Source organism: Agrilus planipennis, unplaced genomic scaffold, assembly GCF_000699045.2.
Source record: "Agrilus planipennis isolate EAB-ADULT unplaced genomic scaffold, Apla_2.0 scaffold87, whole genome shotgun sequence".
In the NCBI taxonomy this organism is placed as follows: domain Eukaryota; kingdom Metazoa; phylum Arthropoda; class Insecta; order Coleoptera; family Buprestidae; genus Agrilus; species Agrilus planipennis.
The window spans coordinates 183,548-195,340 of record NW_020439134.1 but is presented as its reverse complement, the minus strand read 5'-3'; the positions used below and the strand labels follow the sequence as shown (position 1 = coordinate 195,340).

At 36.3% G+C, this 11,793-nt stretch overlaps 1 protein-coding gene across 3 annotated transcripts in view; it reads right to left on the bottom strand.

Annotated features, from left to right (window-relative positions):
- Nucleotides 1-11,793, bottom strand: part of LOC108740131 (LHFPL tetraspan subfamily member 6 protein-like) — a 216,889-nt gene that overhangs the window by 120,278 nt on the left and 84,818 nt on the right. The window contains exon 1 of one of the 3 annotated variants that reach the window (XM_018474338.2): nucleotides 6,155-6,578. The exons of the other annotated variants lie outside the window; for them this stretch is intronic. The gene's annotated coding sequence lies outside the window, so the exon portion shown is untranslated. Of the gene's footprint in view, nucleotides 1-6,154; nucleotides 6,579-11,793 lie in introns of those variants that run through there. 3 annotated transcript variants of the gene reach the window in all.

Here is an 11,793-nt window from a genome sequence, read left to right as displayed (position 1 = left end):
GTTGTAAATAATATTTAATAATCAAATATTCCGCTATGTTGCGGTTTTCTTGTATAATATGTAAATAAATATATAAATAGAATCTACAGTGTTGTTCATATAACCCGACGAAAAACTAAAAAGACTTAAAAAAGACATGAATTAGACGAGGATCAGACGAAACGTTGAGTAGACGTTTGTAAGCAACTCCTGGGCTTATCAATAAGTAATCGTTTTTTCAAACGAATTACTACTTGTTACAAAAAATGGATTTATCTAAACAACATAGATGTATTGGTCAAACAACGGACAATTAACTTAAACCGCTGTGAAAAGAAGTCGATTCGAGTTGAAATGTTATTTGTCTGGTGGAATTATGATGGTTGAGTGATTTGCTTGATTCGATTTGAGTGATGAGTATTTCGAGGTAATTTCAAATGATAGAATTATCACTTTGGTATATTCTGAACAGCTGACACGAATTGATGAATTTTTATCCCAAAAGGCTTAACAAACCGGAAACGAATACTCTTACAAGGCAATGCTAGACCGCTTACTGCGAATATGCGACAAAATCAAATAATGAGAGAGCATGATCGTTAATAAAGCAGTTGATAACGAAATCAATCCAAATAAATCAGTTCAATAATTGATTGACGGACAATACACAAGCTAAATCGGTGGTTCTAGACATTTGAAATTTTAAAGGAATATGCCTTTAGTTTTTTAGTATTAACTTGACTGACAGACAACGCACAGCCAAAACCAGCGGACCTAAAGCTTTAAAATTTAGAGTTCTTTGTTAGCCTTTAGGAGCAATTAATTGAAATTTCATCCTTAAAAGAGTAAAAAGAGGTGTTAAAGTGACTAACTGACAGAATGCACAGCTTAGATCACTGGACTCAAGAGATTTGAAGGAATTACTCCTTGAATAGGAACTCTAGGGGTGCTCTAAAAAGAGATTTTGTGAAATATGATATCTAAAGAAGTGAAAAGGCGTGACGAAGTTTTGATGGAGAAAAAATAGTAATTGTTTACAGTATAAGACCTGCTGCCGAAGAGCCTCATTTTCATGTAGGTAATGAAGTAATATATACATCCAATTAATGCAATTTAAGGCGTTTAAGGTTTGCGACGTTTTGTTTAAGAGATTTTGAAAGTTTGGTTAGTTTCGGGCAATTTTAACAAAAGTAGGAGGTATCTTCAGTTAGAAGTGGTTGAAAAAATATATTCCACATGTATACCAAATTATGCATTTTCGCCCGTTCGACACAAAATGCAAAAATGTGGGCAAATAAATTTCTACGGTAAATCTTTTGCCTTATTTGTATAAAGAAATTACATTACATATTATCCGGTATACTGTTGTCAAAGAAATTCAAATTGTTTCAGTCCAAATTCAGTATAGACAAATATTATATAAAAAATCGTAGCATCGTGCTACAGATGGCGTTCACTGTGCCGTTTGTAGTATTTTCTGAAATGCACTGTTAAGACAGCAGGTAAAAGTTGGTCTGTGTTCTGTCGGAGCTGCCTGCGCGCGCTGATGAGATCCAAAAAGATCGAAATCGCGATCCGCGTCTGGCAGTTTCGACAGAATACAGACCACTTCGAATTATTTTATTCGATTAAGCTAACGTGCCTATCACGTTGAGGTTGGCTACGCCGGGATTCGTTTTCAGCAAGTAGATATTCACACAAGTGGACCTTGTTGAAAAATACGTAATCCTAAAATGTAGCATCGTGCTACAGATGGCGTTCACTGTGCCGTTTGTAGTATTTTCTGAAATGCACTGTTAAGACAGCAGGTAAAAGTTGGTCTGTGTTCTGTCGGAGCTGCCTGCGCGCGCTGATGAGATCCAAAAAGATCGAAATCGCGATCCGCATATACAGGATGCTTCTGAAATAAGTAGCAGGTTTACAAGAGGTAATAAGATACTATAAAACAAGAAAATTAAGTAAATGTTTGATAGCCCGAAAGTTCACTACTTTTAAGGAAAACGTATTTGAAAGTGGAGGCAAGGGCTAGTCCAGCGCTGGTAGCTCATGCAGAGAAATACGACATTGCAACGTCTGATTTAATCAACTGGTAGGTAATTAGCTGCATCCGTGCTGTATTTTTACTATATTTTTTGTGCTCATGCATGGTTTGTTATTTGTTAGGTTAGAGTGCATGTGATTGATGAAATTTATGAAGAGGCCAACCTACAGTAGTTCTTCATTGTTTTAACGTTGTAAGCTTGTGTGTATGCAGTCAACCGAAGTTATTGACAGTGGGTGGCATGTCACTTTCATAGGCAGAACATTGTGATATGATATTAATTTACAGCGAATGCGAATGAAATGTCAATGCAACGATAGAAGGATTGAAGGTCATCGATATCCCCAGAAAAGACTTCTTTACAGCGAGTGCAAGCCATGGATTGGGAATTTGTGTCAGTTGGTAATAAAGAGCTTCAAACACTATTTTTTCGTATAGGGTGATGTTTGCATTCTTGGTAGCCCGGATCTAACTCCACATGACTTCTTTGTATGGGATTGCATGAAACGGGGTGCGTATCAAACGCCAGTGCACATGTTAATAATGTACAGGACCGTGTAATGTCTGATGTTTTTGCGCGAGTGGAAAATAAGGTGCTATGAAGCCTCCCTTCTACCATGCGGTTTTAATTTTGAAAAAAATTTCTAATGCACGTATGCATGTATCCCTAGTGGTGCCCCTGGAACCAATCATGCTCACTTCAGATTGTAAGTTGTAGTTTTCTTACAAATATTTTTGTCCCCTAACCACGTTGCTGTATTCACAATGAGCTTTCTTATTACATCTGGTTAATACCCTCCAAAAGTTACCACTTATTTCAAAAACACCCTGCATAATCTATATAATTTTAGATGACTAGTAGGGACTTTAGAGGACTAGTAATCAAATAGCAGACTGCATTCATCTCAATAAACTTTCTTTCTAATTGTTATTTGACGGCTAACTTCTGAGTAGCAATCTGGATTAGTTGATACAGGTTGCAGTTTTCCCCCACTAGTCATCTTGAATTATATAGACGTTGTTGTAACATAGTATCCATAAATTATTATTTAGGTTGTTATTATTCATTTAAAACTATAAGTTAACACCTACTTACCCACTAGGTTAATATGTCAATTAGCAATCGTTTAAACAGAGAAATTAATTATAATCAGGAAGCTTGAATTAAAGTTAAACGTTAAAAGATGGATAAAAGTACTATTACTTACTCTACTAATTGAAACAAACTCAAGGCTATAAAAACTTTCCCCCTATCTATTCCTTAAGCAATAGAATCCAAATTTAACGTAACTGATACATTCAAATTGTCCAATGGCAAGAAATCTTATAATTACTCTGCACGTTCGCATGTACATATGTAATATGATCTTTCTGGGATCAGTCTAATAATTCACTAATGCAGTCTGCCACTGTCATCTTCGAGCTGTCTTTCAAATAAAAGGTTACAGTACCATGACGCCTAACTCGGGGTAAGACCACCCTCAAATAAAACACGCGCGAACATATTGACCCATAACACCCGCTAAACTGCAAATTTTCGATTATCAAAATATATAGATAAGTAAAGACCTAACATCAATCATCGTATTTTTTTCGCAAAAGTAGATGTCTGCTGGGTCATTTTTTATGTGGGGAGAAGATGTAGCACGAATGGCATGCATACATATGGTTTGTAGTCTGTGGAAACTCTATCAGATTTTCACTCGATTTATTTAAGAGCGCGAGTGTACCTATATATGTATATACCTTAATAAATGTTTTCATACATACCAAAATTGAAAAAACGGAACTGTTATGTATGAAATCAATCCTATATTTGNAGCATGCTTAAGAGTTTGAAATTAAAGTTGAAAGTAAAGATTTCGAAATAAAATAAATTTTAGAGAACAAAATTTAAATATTTACAATATGTACAGATCGCTACGTACGTAATAGCTACTATTGGATATTTTGTTTCACAATGCAGACAAGGGACGGTGTTTAAGTTGAACTTATTAAAGTTAAACGTTAAAAGATGGATAAAAGTACTATTACTTACTCTACTAATTGAAACAAACTCAAGGCTATAAAAACTTTCCCCCTATCTATTCCTTAAGCAATAGAATCCAAATTTAACGTAACTGATACATTCAAATTGTCCAATGGCAAGAAATCTTATAATTACTCTGCACGTTCGCATGTACATATGTAATATGATCTTTCTGGGATCAGTCTAATAATTCACTAATGCAGTCTGCCACTGTCATCTTCGAGCTGTCTTTCAAATAAAAGGTTACAGTACCATGACGCCTAACTCGGGGTAAGACCACCCTCAAATAAAACACGCGCGAACATATTGACCCATAACACCCGCTAAACTGCAAATTTTCGATTATCAAAATATATAGATAAGTACATAAAAACTCAATAGCTACTACATTAACAAATATATAGCTAGTTCGGTAAGCAGTGGATTACCTTTTAATTGAGTACGGAGGATTTCATGATTACCTACCATAAAATTGAAACCATACGAAATTCGAGTTATTTGAATTTCAACAAGGCTTCAAAAAGTTACAGTCTCAATCTTTTGGGCGTCATGGCCATAAATTAAAGAAATTATTTAATATAAACACACAGCAGTGTCAGAGCCGAGCTTCGAAAAGCGAAAAGGGCGACACCGGCATGGAACGACTTTAATTTCGTATCGTGCAAAGAAAAGGCTGTCTTGATCGGTTAGTCCTGGAACAAACAGCAAGAAGCCTTTCGCCATGCAGCTTCTTTTATTTTTGTTTGCCGTTTATTGCAATTAAAACATTTTTTTATTTCATGTTTTGTGTGTTCTTTAATTTTTTATAATTCCTAACATTTGACATGGATGGTGGTCTAATGTCTCGATTCCTGTGACGATTTCGGTAGGCGATTTGGCCAAGCTTGGTTTCTCTTCTGGTAACGTTGAAATTCAGAAAGGCTTTGCGAATTTACTTCCTTGGTGAATTTAATGTTCGTATACAAGGAATTTGATGTTCCAGAAATTCATGTAGCTTATTTTCCTCATGGTACCGAATCACAAATGTGTGGTCTACGTATCTACAAATTTGGATTAAAGGAATATTTGGATGTAAGATGTGCTGGAACCTATCACGTGCAGAAAAATAAAAAGCGAACAAATACAGGCCATCACAAGAAGACGCAATTACCGAGAAAGTCTCCTTCTTACTTTTTGAGGTGAAAAACGGTCTGCACTTGGGCGAAACCATCACAATCACGCTGTATAGCTTACCAAAAATTCATAAAGTAGACATCGCACTCCGGCTTGTCAGTGCTATGGGTTCACTTACTTACCAACTGTCTAAATACCTCACGCAACTTTTGCAATTACACGGGCAAAACAAATACCTACATACAGAAAGGTTCAAATCACCATCTATGTTAAAAGTGCCAGATGGATGAACCTGAAGAGCTTACTACCCATCATCACCCCTACAGGTAGACGACTATACAAAACATGAACTAAGAAAATGTTTCAACACTAATAAACGTTAAACAAGAAAAGGCGGGAGTTCTATAATAAAAACCTTATTGTCCTTCGTTCTAGGGTTAACCAAAAAGACGTTTCCTTGCAAGATATATTTTAAAGCCGATTAGAAAAATTCAGTAACATCTAAGATCGGTCAACTCGAACATGGTTGACAGTGATTGTTTGGACGGATGTGCTTCATGTGAAGCAACCACTTTAACTCAAAGCTGCTCTCCACTGTGCACCCATGACCCATCTTCACGCTACACCAGATCGATATAAACATGACCGCGGGCATTGGTCTACGCCCCCCAGGAACAGACGCTTCTGAAGATATAGTCTACGCGAATTGACGAAACGTTGAAGATTAAAAACCTTGTTCAACTATGACCAAAAAGCCCGAAAATAAACTTTTCTAATTATTAATGCACTTTTTCTCGAAAAATTCTCAAGTAGTATTTTATCTTTATTGTTTAGTAGTACCTAGTAGCTGCTGTGGTTTATAAAACATTNTGTCAAGAAATAATTGTCACTTTTTATAATTAAATCAAAATTACGAACTTCTGCATTATTTGTGAGTGTTGCATCATTATTGTGTATCATAGATCACTTTATGTGAAAAACTTGTGACTTACTTTTTTTCGCTTCCTTTCTTGACATAAGAAAAAAATCACCAATGCTAATCCCTTGGACGCCTCTTCTCTTGTCTACTTGTTTAACACTAAACATATATTTCAACCAAAAAAGGACCAAGAAAAAGTAGTTGTAATGTTAATATCTGTCAGACAAGCATTTTCTTTAATGCATATTACCGTATAAAAAGGACAATACCTTCAGTAATCCAATTTAGAATCTTCAAGTAATTTGTTTTTCAGTTTTTTTTCGGATATCCAAAAAAAACAATGAAATCGACTCTACTATTTTTTGTCCGGTTCTTATTTTGTTTCATGGACTTTTGCCTTTACAGAATACCGTATCGATAAAATTTTTTCCAGTAGGTACAAAAAACAAAATTGGATGTTGACAAATGACTCGTACATTTTGTCTACACGCGCCCGACAGCTGTATTTCACTCTACCGTTTCATGCCCTTGACGTCTAACGTATTCGAAAAAGCGCACTATTTAAAGCAGTCATTACTATTTTCAGCGTAGCTGAAGCGATTGCTTTCATTTTGATGTTGATGTTAATGCAGTGTGTCGAAATGCACTTAGGGCATTAACCGGTAAGAGCCTTTTTTCATTGAACGCACAATACCTTCTAGCGAATATCGTCACCATCAAGAGGTCGATGAGATCAACTTCCTCTGCAAGAGAAATTGACTTCGCGCAACCAACGATATTAAAAAACGATTATTAGACCGTAAAAGGTGAAATTCATGTACGAGGTTTGTTAAAACAACATCGCGAATTTTAAATTTCCGCGGGTTACGTATATTTTCGATTTTCTTGTGGCGTTATTTGGTACTCATGCCTCTTACATATAACGACAAGTTCGGCCATGTTGAATGTTCAGTTAATTTTTGACAGCTGCTTTGCTTACACGTGTTTTGGCTTGTCTTCGATTTTTGTCTATTCCAAAAAATTAATCAAAGAATCTTTATTAAATTTTGTGTGGAAAACAAAATTAAGTCCGAATGTTCGCAGTCAACATTACGTACGCCGAAGCTACCTTGGGCCGAAGCAATGTTTATCGGTGCTACAAAATGTTCTCAGAGGGCCTAGACGATGTGAACAACGAAGATCGTGTCGGACGACTGAGCACGTCAACAATAGACAAAAACATTGATGAAGTGAAGAAACTAGTACTGGCTAATCGTCGAATCACCATTAGAGAAGTTGCTAAGGGCCTAAACATATCCATTGGCTTCTGTCATGTTTACCAATGATTTAACATGAGACGGGTCGCCGCGAAATTCGTACCAAAATTTATAACTGGTCATAACTGGCGACGAATCATGGGTTTATAGTTATGATGTGGAAACCAAAGCTCAATCATCCCAATGGAAGCTGTCGCCAATGCTGAAAATAGCACGCCAAATTAGGTCGATTGCGAAGGTTTTGCTAATAGTTTTCTTCGATTGCAGGGGCGTGGTACATCATGAGTTCTTGCCACAGGATAGAACGGTCAATAAGGAATACTACTTGCTAGAAACTTCTGCACCATGATAACGCCTCTGGTCACACATCATTGTGCACGAATATTTGGCCTAAAGCAATACACTAATAATGCCGCAGCCACCGTGTCTGGTCTACCTTCACTCCCCGATGCTGCAATCAGATTCGTGGCAAATCTCTGATCGTTTCAGAAGGCCCTACCACCTTCTACGTTGAGCTGCTTCCCTTCCACTTAGTCCTAGTTTCACTTTTTTAGAGCGAGTACCCACCCAACTCAACAGATGTGGGTCACTAATTCCTATTGCACTCCCCTTTTCCTTGAGAACCTGGGAAGTATAACTTCCGGGTTGATCTCTCTACTCCATTCAGGGGATGTTTTTTGAAGATTTTCCCTCCTCGTGTTGTAACCACATAGTTAATTTTCATAAAAGTCTATTCATAGAATTATTCGTCTACCAGCCTCTTCGATATTGATTTTTTCGTGACGTCGCACCCTAATTACTTGTCCATCTACCTGATTTACCCGGACTACAACCCAAACTTGTACACAACAACTCTCTTCTATTTATTTTAACTTTCACCAATTTTACTTATTTTATCTTTATTGTTTAGTAGTACCTAGTAGCTGCTGTGGTTTATAAAACATTGTTAATTTAAAAATTTTATTATTATTTTATTTCTGAAGTTTTGCAAGAATTTGCTTTGTACTGCTAGCAATTAAAATGTCCTTTATCTTCTCTTTGAACGATTTTCCTGCTTCGTTCTACCTATCTTCCATCATAGGCATCACACGGACGATCACAGCAATAACAATAATGGAGCATTTTCCACCAACATAAATCATTTTAGCTTAGAAAACAAAACCATTAGTGTCGTAATGGACGCAAACGTATGGCTTATTTTGCTAGCGCCATAACGGAGATAGAAACGGCCTACATAGTTACTAAAAAATAAAGAGAATCGTTTGGAAAATAAAGTTGCCGCAGCAAGTGAAAGAAAAGCTTTTTGAATTGTATCTATTTTTATTTTATTGTGGTTCTGTTCTGAACCTTTTATGAAAGTGGAGTTTATAAAAAGATTTATTGGATTGGTCCCTGCTGTATAAAAGAACGCTTAGTAATTGTTTCGCCTTATCATGACGTAATCAAAAGGGAGCATGCTGTATATATGTTACAAGCAAAGTAATTATCCTAATGAATATTATTTATACTAGATACAGTGTGACTCATTTAAAACTTTATACCTGAAAAATATTCAACTGTGTTTTTTTTTGCGAAGGTCGATTTTACTTTTAATGGGGGGCATCTTTCCATTGTAATTTCATTTTAACGGCATATCAATCCTACTTAAATACAGCATGGCATTTCGTTTTGCTACGGTATGAATAAATGTGAAAACCCTGTAGCCAGTATGGGTGACATAAATCGAGAAAAAGGACTTGTAAACAGTCGGATATTGGATATTTGAACGGCAAAATAAGCGGTTTGGAATCAAAGTCCTGAGAAAGCGATTGAATGTCAATAAGTAGATAATGTTTCTACTTTGTTGTTAACTTTCACTTTCTTAATTACTGTCAATGTCGGTTCTTATGATCTGTAATTATTAACGCATTATTAGTGTTGCCGGGCATTATTCTCTTTGTTCGGCAGTATTTTACCTTTTTTATTCATATTATTATTAATTCCTAAATGTAGTAGTAAGTAAAATTTAACTAATATTTATTTCAAATATTCCGATTTTTCCTCTTTCATTTCAAGCAAAAGAAATACGTTCTTTTGGCTACACAAAATAACAATTTGTACCTGTTTTTATGATTGTTTGAACCCTCAGCCTTGAATGTGTAAGTATTTTAACGGCAAAGGTTCTAAGAATTTCACCCCTATCAGAAATTTTTGTCACCAAAGGAGAAAGTCGGAGTACCAGTTTTTACCAGTCAGTAAGTACCTTTTAGCGGAGTGACCAAGCTGTCTCTCCGAGACAGTACCAACCAACCGACCATTTGTTACCGCCAAATTCATTTTTGTCTATAGTTCTGTATATATTTTACTTAATAAATAGTGATTATCTTTAATNGAGGCAGTAATATTCCACAGATAATCTTTCATTCTCTTCTGTCTTCATTTCGTCCGTCTCATCTTTCTCACCCGAACCACCACCCACCCATTCCCACTATTCCTGAAAGCAGGCTGAAGAGGGCCTTCCGCCCTACCTTCCGGCATAGTCCGGAGGAACTGCCCGCCCACTAGCATTACTGGCTGGTGGGAATGAAACACCCAAAAGTTTTAAAAAAGTTTTTAATTTCGGAAGGCTTTAGACCATTGCTTAGCATTCGGGAGGTCGCCGGTTCGATTCCGGGTCCGTCTGCCTTGGTCCAAGTTTTTTTGTGGTTTCCTTGGATCACTTAGGCAAATGCTGGGGCAGTAATATTCCACAGATAATCTTTCATTCTCTTCTGTCATCATTTCGTCTGTCTCAACTTTCTCACTCGAACCACCACCCACCCATTCCCACGATTCCTGAAAGCAGGCTGAAGAGGGTCTTACGCCTTACCTTCCGGCGTAGTCCGGAGGGACTGCCCGCCCACCAGCATTACTATCTGGTGGGAATGAAACACCCAAAAGAAAGAAAGAATTTCGGAAGGTAGAGAGAAGATCTTTTCCTAGCTCCAGCAGCTACCTTCTCTTATTAGCTCTAGCAGCTACCTTTTCGTCTACCTTTTTAGCTACCCCTGTGACCTCCAAACGGAACCGTTTCGTTCCTGTTGTAAACAATATTTAATAATCAAATATTCCGCTATGTTGCGGTTGTTTTTCTTTTCTTGTATAATATGCAAATAAATATGTAAATAAAATCTACAGTGTTGTTTATATCACTCGAGGAAAAACTAAAAAGACTTAAAAAAAGACATGAAATAGACGAGGATCAGACGAAACGTTGAGTAGACGTTTGTAAGCAACTCCTGGGCTTATCAATAAGTAATCGTTTTTTCAAACGAATTACTACTTGTTACAAAAAATGGATTTATCTAAACAACATAGATGTATTGGTCAAACAACGGACAATTAACTTAAACCGCTGGGAAAAGAAGTCGATTCGAGTTGAAATGTTATTTGTCTGGTGGAATTATGATGGTTGAGTGATTTGCTTGATTCGATTTGAGTGATGAGTATTTCGAGGTAATTTCAAATGATAGAATTATCACTTTGGTATATTCTGAACAACTAACACGAATTGATGAATTTTTATCCCAAAAGGCTTAACAAACCGGAAACGAATACTCTTACAAGGCAATGCTAGACCGCTTACTGCGAATATGCGACAAAATCAAATAATGAGAGAGCATGATCGTTAATAAAGCAGTTGATAACGAAATCAATCCAAATAAATCAGTTCAATAATTGATTGACGGACAATACACAAGCTAAATCGGTAGTTCTAGACATTTGAAATTTTAAAGGAATATGCCTTGAGTTTTTTAAGGGTGCATTTAGAAGAAATATTACTCTTTGAATAGAAACTCTAGGGGTGCACTAAAAAGAGATTTTGTGAAATATGATATCTAAAGAAGTGAAAAGGCGTGACGAAGTTTTAATGGAGAAAAAATAGTAATTGTTTACAATATAAGACCTGCTGCCGAAGACCTCATTTTCATGTAAGTAATGAAGTAATATACATCCAATTAATGCAATTTGCGACGTTTTGTTTAAGAGATTTTGAAGGTTTGGTTAGTTTCGGGCAATTTTAAGAAAAGTAGAAGATGTTTGAGTTAGAAGTGGTTGAAAAAATATATTCCACATGTAAACCAAATTATGCATTTTAGACTGTTCGACACAAAATGAAAAAATGTGAACAAATAAATTTCTACGTTTGGTGAATCTTTTACCTTATCTGAATAACGAAATTACATATTATCTGGTATACTGTTGTCAATGAAATTCAAATTGTTTCAGTCCAAATTCAGTATAGACAAATATTATATAAAAAATCGTAGTATCGTGCTACAGATGGCGTTTACTGCGCCATTTATAGTATTTTCTGAAACGCACTGTTAAGACAGCAGGTAAAAGTTGGTCTGTGTTCTGTCGGAGCTGCCTGCGACGCGCTGATGAGATCCAAAAAGATCGAAATCGCGATCCGCGTCTGGCAGTTTCGACAGAA